Genomic DNA, 18,027 nt, shown 5'->3' with positions numbered 1-18,027 from the left:
GCAACGCCATGATAAACAATGTAACCAGCATTACCGACATGATATTAGGGAACAACAGAAGCAAGGAGATTAATACTGTTTCCTGTAAACAGGTTCTGAAGAGCCTTGTCCTTGTGGTTAATTACAGCACTGCTGCCATTTTCTCCTGTGGGAGATATAAAATTAACCAGGAAGAGTGCATTGGACAATGTCTGAAGAGATGGTTCCCAGATTTGAACAGGGAGAGATGGTGCTTGGACCCTACAAAGAATCTTTCAATGCACCGACTGGACAATAAACAATGCATAAGTCACTCTTCTCTACCCATCTCCATTAATAAGTTATGATACCTCACACAGTTCCTATACATTTGAAAACATTTTAAAATCAACTTATTTATACAGACAGAAACACTGTCTTGCAAAACAAAATTTTTTTCTGGGGTCCTGCACACCCTAGAGACAGCTCTGAGGAGAATATCCTGGCTTGGCCACCTAGAATACATATAGCTTATTTCTTGGTGGCACAAGGACTTGCTTCAGTTTCAGAGTAAGTCATTGGCAGTAGGATGGTTTTGGTCACGAGTGCTAATTCACAAGTGATGCAGGGAAATTCAATGATACGATTGATGGGTCTGACAGATTGGAACAGGCAAAATCTAGCACCATAATATTAAGGTTATTGGAAATGCCTCCTATGGTTTTAATATTTAAAAAATTGAAAGGAGAAGAGGCATTTCTTATTTTATGTCACGATGGGTTAAAGTACCACATTATTAAGTTCAGTTCTCCGCACTGAAGAAGTTAGATCCTTAGTTGTGCCTGGAAAGTTTCTAAACCTAAAGACCTGAAGTGTTTGACCTCCTGGCAGCAGTACCTTTGGCCCTGGGAAAAAAACAGACCAGAGAAAGATGCTGGAAGAAGCTGTAGCAGGTTAGCTTTAACAAGCTATTCGGAACAAAAAGTTCCATTCGGAACAAGGTCTTCTTTCCATTCCGAGACTCACTAGCCCTGAGTCCCTCAATCTCCTCTTGGTTCTTTTATTTCTGGGAAAAAGTTGAATCAGCCTCCATGGTGTTTGTAGTGTACTGGCGTTGTGTGTCACAATATAGATTGCTAACCCTTCTTGCAGTTTAAGTGTGTCAGTCAACATTCTAAGGCTGACACGAGTTATACTTGTTAATTCTCATAGACTGTGAATTTTATTATTATTCTCATGTAACAGATAAAGTACCTAAGGTACCAAAAAGTTAAGGTACCAGGGCTAATAAATGACAGAAATCCAAAGCAGCCTGATGAGAGCCTGCTTTCGTATCTACTTTGCTATGCTGCTTCCCAAGAGCTTCATAACGAATTATTGGTTTTTTTTCATATTTCACGTCACCCAGAAACACTTGTTTCTGCTAAACCCTATTCTTGGAAGGAAGTTACCTTGTTGCTTTAAGAACCCTTCTCATCATTTAGAGTGTCACCCAAATACTGCCAGTCCTTCCCAGCCTGTGGCTTCAGAAAAAGCATATCAACATCAATGACCCCAAATTCTTGCTCTTGCCCCCACCGGCTTAAGTAGAACATGCCCTTCCTGCAAAGGTCCTCATGAATGTTTCCATGAAATCTGAAAGAGACTTGCTGTTACTCACACACCAGTGTCAGCTACACTCACCTTCTGGTGCCACCACAGTCTATTCCACTTTAGTTACCTCAGGTGGCAAGACCTGGATCCTTTCCAGGTCCTTGAAAGAGCCTTGCATGTTGACATTGCTGAAAGAAGGAGCCTTCTACATGATGCTAAGGTCCACACTAACAGTATTTGTTCTCAATAATCCCAAATCCATTTATCCTTGAGGTGAGGAGCCATGCTAAGTTCCAAGTAGTGGTAGGTTTGATATCTCTTTTTTCAAAACTGGGTGTCAATATTTCAGTGTTTCATCACAATGCTAGGATCCATACTCCCAGGTAGTCTACATGCCCAATGTCCCTAATCACCAGGGAAATGCAGACCCAAACCACAACTATATACCGCCTCACACCTGTTAGAATGGGTAGTATCAAAAAGACAGACAATAACAAGTGTTGGTGAGGATGTGGAGAAAAGGGAACTCTCATACACTGCTGGTGGGAATGGCAATTGGTGCAGCCACTATAGAAAACAGTGGGGAGATTCCTCAACAAAATTAAAAGTAGAACTACCATATGATTCAGCAATGCCACTTCTGAATATTTACCCAAAGAAAACAAAAAGCACTAATTCAAAACGACATGTCATCACAGCATTATTTACAACAGTCAAGGTATGGAAATAACTTAAGTGCCCATTAACGGATGATTGGATTAAGAAGTGGTGGTACATACATACAATTGAATATTACTCAGCCATAAAAAAGAAGGAAATCTTGCCATTTGCACCAATATGGACCTTGAGGGCATTATACTAAGTGAAACAAGTCAGACAGAGGAAGACAAATTCCATATGATTTTACTTATATGTGGAATCTAAAACAAAAAATAATCTCCCTTCAAACCAAGTTCATAGATATAGTGCAGAGAACTTATTGGTGGTTGCCAGAAGCAGGAAATGGTGGGGAATGGGGGGTGGGGAGGTGAACTTGGTGAAGGGGGTCAAAAGGTACAAACTTCTAGTTATAAAATAAATTAAGTCATGGGAATGTAATGTACAGCATGGTGACTATAGTTAATAATATTGTATAGCATATTTGAAAGTTGAAAAAAAGACTAAATCTTAAAAATTCTCATCACAAGAAAGAAAACCTTGTAACTATGTATGGCGACAGGTGTTAAGTAAACTTATTATGGTGATCATTTCCCAATATATATAATACATATATTGAATCATTATGTTGTACACCTGAAACTAATATAATGTTATATGTCAATAAGGCCTCAATTTTTAAAAATTGGAGGCAAAAATAAGACAATCCTACCAGTGCTTAGAGATTATTTTTAAATGACTAATAATTTGAAATCTAATTTTATATTAAATGACTGTTAGAAAATAGATGATTAGACCTTCAAAAATAAAACTGCAAGTTATTATTCAATTGGATGCACATAAATATACATTATAAACCACCAAATCTATAAAATAATGGTCAATTAACTTTTTTTAATAAAAAGTGACTGTGGTTATATATGCAATCTTAGAAACCTTCATAATTAGAGGCACCAAAAATGAAAACACTGCATATTCATTCTAATAAAAATAGTACCATAAATATGCATAATCAACTTAATGAGCTGATGAAATTTTACTATCACTATTATAACATGAAAATTAAAAATTCTGTTCATTTTTAAGACATTATCAAATACTCATTTAGGCTCTTTTCTGTAATATTTTTGTGTGTGTGTGAAAAGTAAAAGTGAAGAAAATCACTAAATCTTTTGATGCTAGATAATAAATTTATGAGGGTGAAATTGTGAATAATCAGCCAATTAGTCAAAAATAAATTTTGGTCCTTTGCTGTTTCCCATTCCAGTTTTTGTACATTCTCATTCCAGGATTCAAAATTATACAAAACTATTAACTATAGTCACCATAGAGTTGGGTCATATTTCGTAGCCTTTACAATTTATATAGCAAATTTGAATTAAAATGTCAAAACACTGTATTTCTTAAAAAGTTCAAAAAAATCAGCTCCCCCAAGACAAGTATGTGGTTGATATTATCAAAACAAATAGTTGAACTGCATGTGCTACACAAGATTTAAAACAAACTTTACCAAAAAATAAAACAATTTCTGTCCTCAAAACTGGGTGTCAACATCTCAGCATTACAAAGCTGCAATGCAGAAACCCAGTCTCACCAAGCATTTCACGGAATCATCCCTACCCTTCTTGGGAGCTCTAACCCAGTCCAGGGGGCAAGATTAGGAAACAGCACCTAATGCCTTACCTTGTCCCGCTTCCTTCCCACTTCTCCTTTGCAACCCAGAAAATACTTCCCCCTCCTACCTTTGCACATAAATGGGGAAGTTCACCCAAACAGCCAAACTTTTATTCTCAGTTTGGGTTCAGCTAGGATATCCTGCTACATATTTTATGCAAATTGGATGGGGAGTTTTCCCCCTAAGGGGGCCCCCGGAGAGGACAGAAGTGGGAAATTCACTTCACTGTCACACCTTGGAGAAAAGTTCCAGCCAGTATCTTCCTTAGCCTTTACAAGCAGGAAGTTGGATAAGCTTTACATTAAACTGACACAATAGATAAAAACATATCTATTTTGTTTTTAATCATAAAATCTCTCTGTCTTAAAATTCAGCTTCAGGCGCAAGAATAAAAAGAGCAAAAATAATATATGGAAAAACCAAACAACAACAACAAAGCACAGCGGGGCGGGGGCAGCTATACTGCAACTTCTCATTTCGCAGTATGCATCCAGCCTTAAGCAAAGGCCCCACAGACATCAAACGCCCAGCACTGGGGTTAGAAGCAGTTTCACTTGGTTGGTTGCTCCCCACCGGCCCTTCTGCTGTGGAAAGCAGAAGTTCATGATACTAAAATAGAGCCCATTGTGCATGCAAGAGTACACCATCAGCAAAACCTCTCTTCCTGTGAATCCACTTCTTCAATTCTCAGGGTGGTGGCCCTTTCCAACCGATTTATTACATATAAATGTAACCAGAAACCCTGACTTGGCTTCTGGACGAAGCCATGGAATGTTTGCTGAAGCACTTGGCCACTGAGTGTTTTGTCAATTCTGCAATAAATTCCGGAATGAACCCTCGTGTCAGAGAAAGAACGCGCAGGGCAGAACCGTTCTGACCTTCTCCGCAGCTCACCTCCACTGGGGGGGGGGCACCCGCTACATCACAGTCATTCTTCCGAGGGCGGTACTGCAAGAGACTCGTGGGATTGCAATGTTAAAAGAAAGCTGCGCTGGTTTTCATTTTGTTGTTTCTCATTTTTCTTTCTTTCACTAGCTCCGAAAGGCGTGGAATGAGGCCGCTTTGCGGGTCTACTTAATTCCTACTCAATGTCCCAAGTCAGAAACAACTGGAAAACCAGTTGGAAATAATGGAAAATTGCTGAAAGCTAGAACTTTGCTGCAGCCTGGGCAGCACCTGAGAGCTTGTTAGAAATGCAGAATTAGGCTCCATCCCAGGCCTACTGAATTAGCATCCGCATTTTAACCAGCTGACTCGTGTGCAGAGTTAGCTTTAAGAGGCACCGGGAAAGAACGCATTAAAAAAGAACTGAGGTCTTGCCTCCAAGGGCGGACACTTCTGTGAAATTTTGGGTCGCAGCGCCACCTTGTGGTTACTTTAGTAGTTGCTGTTGAGATTTCCGGGAACAAGGGGCATCTGGTTAGTTCATTCATCGCTGGAGGAAAACTCATGACTACTGTCCAGAGGTCTGGAGTTGGGTTTCTCTGCACTACGCTGTCAGTTGAAGAGATATGAGCCCTCTTCCAAGGATGCCTTCTACCCGAGCTTAAGATGGCAGATAGGCTGAGCTATTTTCTGCATTAGAAACAACAGGATCGTCAGATCCCAAAGAATTTATTTCCCCTTCGCAAGATTTTTCATAAAATTCATAAAGCCACTAACACTCAGAGGCACAAGGATGATTTTAGAGATCATATAGATGAGTGGTCCCGACCTTTCAAGGATGAAGATCGCTTTATATTAATGGTTGATATTTACTGAACAGTTACCTTGTTGCAAGCCCTGTTTTAAGCACCTGTATGCATTTAGTCACTTAAACCTCACAACAACTTAGTGAGGCAGGTGCTGTATTATTTCTATTTTTTAGTCCCCATCTGACAGTAATTTTGCTTGTAATGTTTGTTGGTTAAGAAACATCTATACTAACAAGAAACTATTGTTATGAATCTAGTAACTCCCGAAAATGAATTTGTATTGAATTAAACCCAATCACGTCTATATATATTTAGGGAAGAGTAGTGCAGGCGTATAAAATATGTTATCTACCCAGCTTCAGAGTGTGGTTGGAGCATATATAGACTAAGGGCCCCTTGCAATAGCTCCAAGTCTCTCCAAAATAGTCATAGCCCACAGCCTGGAGCCCCTCAATATAGAAGCACACCCCGAATGCTTTATTAACACCATACTGTGCAATCCTGGACACACTTGATTTCATCTGGTCGCTGATGATTAGCAGGATCAGGTCTGCCTTGTCCTTGGATGGAGACTTTTGGGGAGAAGGAAACTGACTTCAAAGAAATTGCCTATGGTTATACTTCCAGCTTGAGAAGCTTCACTATAAAGACCAACAGACTCCCTGGCCGGTCTCTTTCTTCTGTTCTACAACCTATACACTCTGGGAAGAATAATTCTCCTGAAACACAGTTCTGTTTGGGTTACTCCCCAACGCAAAATGACCTCTAATTATGTCCAGCTGGTTATGTGAGATAAAGCCTATTCTGATTACCTAGATTTTCCAAGCAAATCTGAACACCCACCAACCAACCTCCCTGTTGCTACTCCCTTCATGTCCCCTATGTTGTCTAGACTATTCCTTTTGTCCACTGTGTTGCCGGTGAACAATGATGGCCTCAAAGGAGACCTCTAGGAGGCTAGTAAGTGACTAAGGTGCCCTTCCCTGGGAAGCATTGCCTTGGTTGTTTTCTGTGTCACTTAGAATGTAGAGTTAGGTCCTACACGGACACAGGAAAACAGTTCTGACAAGTAACAGACGGCCTTCTCTCAAGACCAAACACAAGCTTCATGAAAAATACAGTTCCTGAGTTGACCAGGTAAGTGCACATGCTGGTGGGCAGTCACTTCTAAAGGCTCTTGTTGGAAGAAATATCATAATCACAAGCTTGCTTGGTCACTATGAGTCTTGGCCATTTCCTGTTTCTGGCTACACGGTAACCATGTCCTCTTCCTAAAAGTACATCACTTTCTTTTGAGGCATTGTTTCTTCCCACTGGACATAGTCTGGGAGAAAAGATTCTGGCACTCTCTCGTTCGTGGAGAGGTGGCCCAAGCTCTTACAATGGTAGGTGGTTGCATGTCTTTTCCTAGTATTGGAATCTTGACTAGAGGATGAAAGAAATAGAAGATTCTAGTTCATGCCAGCCGGAGTGCCCTAGCCTTCCGCAGCCTGCTTGTAGACTTCTTGGTGGTCTTTGAACCCTATCTCCAGAAATATCCTAATTCCTGCCTGTTTCCAAGCCTCCAACTTTTACTGATTCTGTGAGACCTCAACATCCTTAAAAAAAGAATTATTTTCATTAAGTTATTATGCTAGTCAACTATTGCTAGAATAGGTTGTATTAAAAAAAAAAAACCCTCAAAATAGCAGGGGCTTATACCAAAAAAAAATTTATTTTCCTAACTCACAGATCTGTTGGTCAGCCAGAATGGTTCTGTTCAGACTTTAGGTGTGGGTAGGTCTGCTTTAGGAAGTTCTCATTTGAAGACAGCAGTGGCTACTCACGGCATGCTCTTCTCATGGTAGATGGTAAAAGCAAGGTAAATCACAAAAGCACATTTAAAATCTCTGTTTGAGCATCATAAATGTTATTCCACATTCCATTGGCCAAAGCAAGCCACATGGTCAAACTCCATTGTGTGGAGATACGGATTCTGCCTACTCTACTAGCAGGCACTGCAAAGTTACCAAAGAAAGGGCATTGTATTAATAATTTGTATTATTCTATTGTAAGAGTGGAAAGTGGGACCATTAACCTACCTTGGTTAACCAGAAAATAATAACATGTAACAGAAATTAATTTTAACATAATCAACTTTATCAGTCTTTGCCTTTATGGTCTGTACTTTCCAATTCTTAAGGAATTCTTCTCTGACCCAGGAACGTCATAAAGGTATTTTTCTTTATTCTGCTTTTCACACTTAAGTCTTTAGTACAGGGTCTGGATGAGGCAAGAATCCAATTTCGAGGTTTTGCTAATGGCAGACCAAGTGCCCCAGCATTGTTTTTTGCATAATTCATCCCATTCCCACTGATCTGTAATGCCACCTTTGTCACAGATCAAGTTTCCATGGTGCAGAAGTGTCTTCCTAGACTCCATTCTGTTTCATTATTCTATTCATTAACCTCTGTGCTGATACTGCGCTTCTCAAGTATTTGCTCTTTAATCTTCATTTAGAACCAATTTGTCATGTTCCACATATACACACTAAACATATCGATTAATATTTTGTTTGGAATTTCTTTGGAATAAAGATTAATATGGGAAGAAAAAAATCTTCAAAATATAAATCTTCCTCTCCGTGAAGATGGACTATCTCTCCATTTATTTGGTTCATCTTTAATTACATTCAATAAAATGCTATAATTGTCTTTTTAAAGGTTATACAAATCATTTGTTAGATTTATTCCTAGATCTCTTATTTTTATGCTATTATAAGAGATATAAATGTGATCTTTAAAATAATTATATCTTTTAACTATCTTTGGCATACAGTTAGAATATAATCAATTTTGTATATTGATCTCAAAGCCAGCAACCTGTATTCTATTAGCTAACGTTGATAGAATCCTCAGTATGTGCCAGGCACTGTTCTAAGCATTTTATATGTATGGAATGCATTCATTCTCACAATGACTCTATGAAGGAAGTATTGTTATTATAACTGTTTATAGATGAGGGAACCGAACAGAGAAGTTCAGAGAGGTGAAGTAAATTGTCCAAGATCATAAGAGGTGGAGCCAGGATTCAAACTCACTGTCTAATATCCAGAGTACAACCACACTATATTTGCCTTTTTAACCCTTGTTAACATCTTGCATTAATTCTAATGATTTACCTGTCTATGCTCTTAGGTTTCCCATGCAATCAACAAAAACAATAAATACTTTAAAAATCAATTAGTGAACCCATGGGTACGATCCTATTAAAGCAGGGCCGTGTGTGTGTGTGTGTGTGTGTGTGTGTGTGTGTGTGTGTGTGTGTGTGTGTTGGAAGGAGGACTTTATAAGGAGCAGAATTCTCAAAGTGAATGGAGTTCACCATACCCTTGGGATTGTTCTAATACTTCCCCAGCAGCAAGGAATTTCAGGCATTACAGCATTAGCCAAGTCCAGGAATCCTTGGAGAGGCCTAAAGGCTCCAAGGAGGCCTGAATGGGGAAAGAGGCCCAGTGCCAAGCCCAATAGAGAGTGTCAAATGACAGGCCTGCCCCTTCCCCACCCTCCACCCTCAGATTTGGGTGGAATCAAAGGGCCATTGAGGCCCCTCCCTTTCACAGACTGAGGCCACTGGGGCCATCCCCTGAGGCTGAAATGCTAGGATCCCATAGGCTTCTGCTCCAAACAGGCCTTGTGTTTGAAACAACAATATACTTGGCTCCCATTTTACACACATTACTTTCCTGGTGCTTTAAAAAAAAAAAAAGAAGAAAGAAGAAGAAGAAGAATTAGAAGAATGAAACTGTGAGGTCTTGAGGGATGGGAATTCTTTTTCCAGCCTAGTGAATGAGGTTAATAAGTGGAAAAAGAAAACTACTCTCTGTGAAGGGTCTTTGGAAGGGTTACCAGGCCACAATAATTAAAACCAAATCAAAAGGCTATTTCATTTAGCCTCAATCACCTCTCTCAGCCCTGACAGAACTGAATATACTTGGGGGGAGTGGGGGGGAAGGGTTGCCTCTCCCTGAGTGGGGTGTTAACCATTAAGAAGTAGGGACACCCATCTATGTTTCTCTCTGTGGCATCCTAAATGCTAATTCATGAAATGGGGAATGGGCTGAGTGATGATCTTCCAAAACCCCACTACAATTAAACATTTGTTCACACATTTCAAAGGAATGTTCTCTAGTGCTTTGCATAGCTTAAAAAAAAAAAAAATAGCAATAACAAACCAACCTTGGGTTTGGGTCATCTTGACTGAGTCACTTAAATCTCTTTGGCTCTGTTCCCTCTTTGTAAAATGAAGGTGCAAACATAATCAGTTTTTCCCAGTCGTGTTCTCCTGAGTCCTCTCTGAAGTCTAGAGGCGACAGAAGGAAGGGAAATGGAAATATTCATTGAGCAATTTAGTCCATGTTTGCTTCTGTCATCTTTGACTTTAGGCCATTTTAAACAACGTGGTTGAGCAGTTAATTCTAACAAGCCTATTTCTGTGACATGCTAACTCTGTCAACAATTCCAGCTGACTCCCGAGGTCAGAGCCACTGCCCCTGCACTGGTCTGGCCCAAACTGCCACCTTGTAGGAGGTGTGAAAGGTTTTTGCCATCATCACGTCTTTCTCAAGGAGACTGAAGAAGACCTGTGACAACCCATGTGGGAAACGAGTACCCACAGGTTCTGTACTGATGGCTTCAGGAGGTAGCTTTGTGGCTTGTGCTGCGATGGAAGCCCACAGATCTGAGTCTCTATTTTCACAAATGTAGATGAGATTTTGCATGAAGATTCTGCAACAACTTCCCAGTGAAACCTTTCTTGAGCTCCAGAGTTTGGTGATGGTGCCTCTTCTACGTTTTTCAAAACACCCTGGTTATTCACTACCCTAGAACTTAAAATTGTTAGTATTATTGCATGTTCACCCAATCTGCATGTATCCTTTCTCTGGTCTTGAGGTCAGAAACCAGGGCTTTTCACTAGGAATCCCCAAGACCTAGAAAAGTCTGTACCATACAAAGGTGATTGCATTTTCCAAAAATAGCAACAGCAATATTTCCAGTTTCATATGTTCTCCCACTAACTTTCCACTCCCCATCAGGAGGCAGAATCTATTTCCCCACCCCTGAGACCCAGGGTGGGGAGAGGGCAGACTTCATGACTGCTTCAATAAATAGAATGCTGCAAAATGCTTGACTTCTAAGGCTAGATTATAAAAAGCAACAAGGCTTCTGCCCTGTTGGTCTCTCCCTTGAGACTGTTAATCTTAGACAAATAGACAGCTAGATATTTTTCCAGCAACAATATTTTTCCAGGATTTATTCGGAAGAAACAAACAATTATAATTTGGGATATGTGGTCTAATAGTGAACCATGTGCAAGTCCAAAGCAATAAAGAAGGTGAAAGCTCTTTTGTGAACTTAGGAGGGGCGGTAGTACATAAAGAGTCCATTGGAGAAAACTGAAAGTTCCAAGTGCAGTGACTTTTCATTGGCCAAATTATGGCAGTCTCCCAGTGGTGAGCTGTTACTGGGCAAGGAGGAATCTTTTCTTCCTCTAACACGTAGTAGTACTTCCTGTTGGGATCAGTAGTGTACATTGAGTGACTTGTGTGTGGGAGTTCTCTCCTCTAGCCTCCTGACTCCATTTTAAATGAGGTTTCTGTTTATTGATTTTCACAGGGCATTCACCCTTAACACCAGCCACCAGGTTGTGAGGAAGCCTAAACGAAACCATGTGGAGAGCTGTTAGATGTCCCCAACTAACAGCCAGCTCAACCACCTGACAAATGAGTGAAGGAGCCTTCAGATAATTCTATCCTCCAGCCGTCAAGTCCTCCAGCTGAGGACACAGACAATGTAGGGCAGAGACAAGGTATCCCAAATTCTTGACCCACAGAATCTGTGAGCATAATCAATAAATGTTTGTACTGCACCACTAGGTATTGGGGTTCTTTGTTATGCAGCCATAGCAATTTCAAACAGCGGCCAATGATAGACACTAAATACATCACTGAATGGTTGTCCATGGCTTCTGTTAGATCCCTGGATCCTCCTAGAAGGTGGAAAATAGAAGAGCTATTCTAGGAAGTGGGCAGAAGTGTATTGTGTTTCTCTAAAGTTTTAAGGCACAAATATCTATAAATACCTACTATGCTACAATAGAAAAGATTCTTTTAAAAATCACGTTTCTATCAAGCCATGAAAAGACGTGGAGGAAACTTAAATGCATATTACTAAATGAACGAAGCCAATCTGAAAAGCTTACAGATTGTGTGATTACAACTAATATGACATTCTGAAAAAAATAAAACTATGGAAACAGTAAAATAGATCAGTGGTTGCCAAGGGTTAGGGAAAGGAACGACTAGGCAGAACACAGGGGATTTTTAGGGCACTGAAGACTATTCTATATAACACTATAATGATAGATACAAGGTATTAATATGTTTGTCCAAACCCATAGAATGTACAACACTAGGAGTGAACCCTAATGTAAGCTATGTGCTTTGAGTGATAAGGACGTGGCAATGTTGGTTCACTTTGGTAATGATCCTGGGGAACCTGTACTTGTGTGGGGACAGAGGGTATATGGGAAATCGCTGATCTTTCTATTCAATCATGTTTTCTTTTCACTCAGTTTTGCCGTGAAACTGAAATGGCTCTAAAAACTAAAGGCTATTTTAAATAAATAAATAAATAGATAGATAAATAAATAAATAAATAAAGGCTATTTTAAAAAAAGGTCATTTAAGTATGGTCATATTTGTTTAAGAGCCTAGGTATTTCTCCTTCCCTCTCACCAGCCTTCTCACAAATAAGCTATGTAATCATTGGTGGAATTTTTAATGTTTGCATCACTAAGTTGGAGCTTGAGAGTAAAGTTTGACCATGTACATCAGGGGTTAATTTAGCTCGGGACTTGCTTTTCCTTCCTTTCTTTCTTTGGTGGAATGCCTGTTATCTGGGAGCTGGTCTGTTTCTAACCTAATTTAAGGAGTCTTCTGTTTTTGCCTTGAGTGACAGGGAAAAAACTTTAGCCTTAAAAGGTGCAGAATTAAATGAATAGCTTAGGATGAGATTAAAACAAGGACTCCAGGGCAGTTTGAATAATGAATTAAGTATTCATTATTCTCTGGTTCTCTCTCTAGCATTTATTAATTAGCAACTGTTTTCCATGAAAATATCAGTAGGATCATCATTCTTAAAACTGACCAAAATAAATGTGATGTTTAATTTTGTGTTTTAATTAAAACTAGATGTTATAATTGGGTTTTATTGTTATGTCTACTTGTTTAATAGATTTCTTCTCAGAAAATACAGCAAGTGACCACATAGTTCCCAGAGTGATTGTTTGGATAGAAAGTGATTGCACAGGACTTTTATAATTAATATGTATGTATATATATATATATATATATATATATATATATATATATATATTTTTTTTTTTTTTTGTAATGATGATTATTTAGTTTAAGCTGTCTTTAATCTGATTTATATGCATGTGGGTATGTGCACACACTTGCTAAATATCTTGGAAGAAGAGTGGCTGTCAATCTATGCCACAGAACCTTACAACCTCCACGAAGGGGGGATGTGATGGCAGTTTTGTTAGGCTGGAAATCTGCAGGACGGGGAAATCCATCACCAAAAGCTTAGGCTGGCTAGAGGAAAGTCTGAGAGCTGCTTTCTATGAATTTTCTTCACATTGAAATTATTATAACACGTAGATTCTTTTTATGAGTTAAAAATCCTATGAATACGCATTTATTAACTGGTTTTTCAGTTTTATCAACGTTCAGTATGTCCAAAGGTTAACACATCAAATGGTTTTATAAGGCTTTTATTGAAAACCAGCAGTCCCCTACACATTTTTCCCATCCCTGCTTTACTCTCCACACAGGCGAAAATTTCTCTTTCTTAAAGCTGTTTCTTCTGGAGTTTGTGCCCATGTTTCTAAGTTATATGCTTATACTGCTATTTTTCATATCCTTGCCTGTACAGTAGGTTTGAAACCTCATAAGGTTGGTGTGAACAAAAGGAATTAATTCAGAAAGAGCACTTTTAACAGTGGCTGGCACTGTTGTTATTACATTAACTTTTCAGTTTTAATTATCTATCATCTTCCTACTATTAAAATACTACGAGTATATTACAATACCCCCGTTACACACGCGCACACACACACACACACACACACTTGCCTTCCTGCCATCTGGCCAAATTTTTTAATCACAAATTTTTAAGATCAATATTTAGTGTTTATATTGTAACTTGGAATATCTATGGTTGAGCCACATGAAATACGACAGTCTCTTTCTGAGTTAATCTTTATCTCTTTCGTTTGTTTGTTTGCTTGCTTAGTACAATTCTGACACCAATTCCAGTGTGTGTTTTTTCCACCAAGCAACTCTTTGGCTCCAGCTGGGTGTCCTGCAATTTAACTCAATTCTGACACTATCTATTATATCTGGAGATAGTGTCAGATTCCACAGGGCTCAGCCCCACAAGACTGCCTCCCTTCCCACCTACTTCAGACTCCAGTTGCAAGACCACATGATCACCTGTCCTTCTGACAAATTAGCTATAAACTAGAGGTTCCCATGACCCTTCCTTGAGTTCAATTAACTTGCTAGAGCAGCTCACAGAACTCAGAAATATTTTACTTACTAGATTACTGGTCTGTCATTAAAGGATATAACTCGGGAACAGCCAGATGGAAGACGTGCACAGGGCAAGGTATGGGGAAGGGGTGCAGAGCTTCCATCCTCTCTTGATTGGGGCCACCTCTCCCCAAATCTCCATGTGTCTACCAACTTAGAAGCTCTCTGGACCCCATCCTTTCCGGTGTTTATGGAGGTTTCATTACATAGTCATGATTGATTAAATCACTGGTCACTGGCTGTTGATTCAATCTCTAGCCCTTCTCCCCTCCGCATAGGTTGGGCTGGTACTGAAAGTTCCAACCCTCTAATCACCTGGTTGGTCCCCCTGGCAACTGGCTCCCACCCATCCTTAGGTGACCTAGAGGTGACCAAAAGTTACCTCATTAACATAAAGAAGCCACTTTTGTCACTTTCATCATTAGGAAGTTCCAAGGAAGGGGATGAAGACCAAATATATATTTCTTACTACAAATCACAATATTCACGTAACTCTCTGTGTACCACTACTCAAATCAATCCAAACACCTCCACTTGAAAACGTAAATTTCCATTGATATGGTCTAGCCCCCTAAATGTTTAGGGAGAAGACAGCCTTGCCGGAGCTCTCCCCTCCTTCTGCAATCTGGACTGGCTGCCCTGCTGCAAAGCTGTCACCCACGGATTTCCTTTTACTATCAACGTCAAAATTCTGTAATGTTCTCTTTTATATTGAATCTTCTTTTATCTCCCACAAAATCTTTTTTGCTTTACATTTTCATTTTGAGTTAGCACATCCTTCAGTAGCTTCCAGATTCTGAATGTCTGGAAAATTCTTTCGTTCGTACATGATTGATGGTTGGGCCAGGTATAACATTGTAAGTTGAAAATATTTTCCTCCTAGAAATTTGAAGGCGTTTCTCTTCTAGTTTCCAGTGCAGCTGGAGTCTGGTATTTTATCTTTTGAGATGAGGCTTATTCTTTCCTCTCTGGATGTGTTTAGAATTGTCTATTTGTCCTTGGTAATCTAAAATTTTATGACAATGTGTCTTCATGTGGGACTTTTGAACCCATTTTGTAGAGGACTCAGTAAGACCTCTCAATATAAAAACTTATATCCTTCAGTTTTGAGGAATTTTCTTAAATTGTTTTTTTTTCTTACTTTTTAAAAATTAGTTTCAGGTGTACAAACAATGTAATAATTCGACATTTACATCCCTCACAAAGTGATAACCACCCCCCAATCTACTACCCCTCTGACATCGTACATAGCTATGACAATACCTTTGACTATATTCCCTATGCTGTACTTTACATCCCATGACTATATATTATATATATATTTAATTATAGTTGACATTCAATATTATTCTACTTCAGCTTCAGGTGTGTAGCACAGTGGTCAGGCATCTACACAGTCTATGAAGTGATCCCTCTAATAAATCCAGTGTCCATCTGGCACCCTACATAATCTTTACAACATTATTGATTATATTCCCCAAACTGTATTTCATATCCCTGAGAATATTTTGTGATCTTAAATTATTTTTTGAATAATTTCAATTCCTTCATATTTTCGGTTCTCTTTCTGGAACTCCTATTTTATTTGTATGTTCTAATTCTTGGTCTGGTCTCCAAATTGTCTTATTTATGTATTTTTCACCTTTGATATTTCTTCTTTCTGGGATATTTCCCAAACTTTATCCTCCAACCTTTCTATTGTATTTTACATGTTTTCTGTCATAGTTTTAATTTCCAAGAGCTCAATTTTTGGTCTTTGAGTGAGTTTTTACATAACCTTATAATTTCCTTTTTTCCACACATGAACATATTAATTATAGCTTTTTGAAGTTTTCTTCTGCTCCTTGAAGTATTTGTTTCTACCAAGCTCTTAAAAAAAAAAGCATTATTTGTTTTGATTTTAGTTTTTTCATTAGAATGTTTTCTCGGATGTTTGCTTGTCCTTAGCAACCATCTCATATTAAGAGTGAGGAACTAAAAAACTGATTGGAAGCTGTGGTGTGTGTATGTATGCACACACCAGACTGTGAATGCTTCATTAAAATAGACCACCAGAATTGTTTCTGAACCAAAGTAACACATATGAGATCACACTGTATATATGGAAGTACTTAATAGTATAGACATTGAAATAACCATTTCTGTTACATTCTAATTAATGACCTGAACAAATTATTCAACATTTCCATGCCTTAATTTCCTTATTTGTCTACACACATGGATTGTTAAGTCAATAAAATGAAATAATGTATGTAAAGTACTTAGGATTGTGCCTGACATTAAAAAAAAACAATAGAAGCTACTATTATAAGCCGTAAACTATATGCCACTGCACATCTTCCACTTACCTCTCAGAAAGCCCTGGCTCTTTATCCACGTTGAGGTAAAAATGGAGAGATGGAACTGAGATCCACCTAGGTATACTAAATGCTATCATACATCAGAGACTGGATTGTCACAGTAAAATGGCAGACCCTCAGCTTACAAACAGGGGAATTGATTTCCTCAGTATTTTCAGAGGTGACTCATGTTAATCAAGCTCAATAAATATTGATGTATGAAACAAAATTCCAATTTATAAATCATAATGAAAAATACAGCTACTGAGTACATTAGATATTTGAGCTCCTGTGAGTAAGTGATGATTTCTTTAGTGTGGGTTCATTGGAAAGCAATGGATGCATTTCTGAACACTTTACATTATTCAAGAATCATGTAATTCAAAGCAAATTTTCCCACATTAATAAATTTAAAGTACGTGGAGTATGTTCCCAGAGTACATAAATCTACACCTATTGGAGTGCAACTTCCTTTAATGCTTTTCATTTCTTCAGCATGATCTTTGATATTTTACAAAACAATCTGCTAAATTGCAAGCATGTCATATCATAATAGCTGTTAGGTCTTCTTCAGAGCCTTTTTAATGATACTTAAAGACAGGAGTAAATGCATTGCTTTTGGTGTTTTTCTGTACCACCACGTTATCCGTGCTCAAATGACATGGTCATAGGATATTTAAAAAGTATTTTAAATTATAATAACTGCACAGTAGTCACCAAAATCACTTAATGAAGTTCTGAGCCATTTGAATAGCAGTATAGTTCACGAGACACTGACCAAAAAAAAGAGTATTTCTGTTTTAGAACCAAAGTGGCACAGTTTGCAATTCACTTGTCTGAGCAGTTTTGGAATTGAGTGATTCTTGATTTCTTTTTTTAATTTTTGAGGACTTGCATGATGTCTCATCACAAAATGAGACCTTGTGAACGTTTTGTATTGCACATTTGAACTAGATTAGGCAAAAAGAGAATGTATTGGCTTATATAATCAAATTACTGAAATGGCAGGGGAGGAATAGCCTTAAAGATCCAGGGACTTATAAACTGTCAAATCTCTTTCTCTTCCTCTGCTCTTTTCTGTATGCCACCTTCATTACTCCAGTTATCCCCATGAGGTTGTAGGCTTAATTCTAGAACACTCCACACTCCCATCCTTACAGCCTTATAACTGAAGCTTTCTTAGTTGGCTAGAGAAAGATGTCAATAGGCTCCGTTTGGATCACATAACCTTCCCATATCCAACCCCTGATTCTAAGGGGAAAAGAAAATATGATTGGGCCCACCTGGGGCATGTGCCCAACTCTAGACAATGGGTCTGCGGGTACTGACACTGGCAAGGTTGAAACTGGAGAGGAATATTTCCTCCAAAGAGGATAAAACAAGGCTAATCACAGAAGGACTTTGGGCACTTTTGCACCTTGAGGTACAGCTGGAAGTTTGGCTTTCTGCAAGCTTTCCTGGGGGCTAATGTCT

This window comes from Rhinolophus sinicus, linkage group LG02, assembly GCF_036562045.2.
Source record: "Rhinolophus sinicus isolate RSC01 linkage group LG02, ASM3656204v1, whole genome shotgun sequence".
Lineage (NCBI taxonomy): Eukaryota > Metazoa > Chordata > Mammalia > Chiroptera > Rhinolophidae > Rhinolophus > Rhinolophus sinicus.
Note: the sequence above shows the minus strand (reverse complement) of the source record.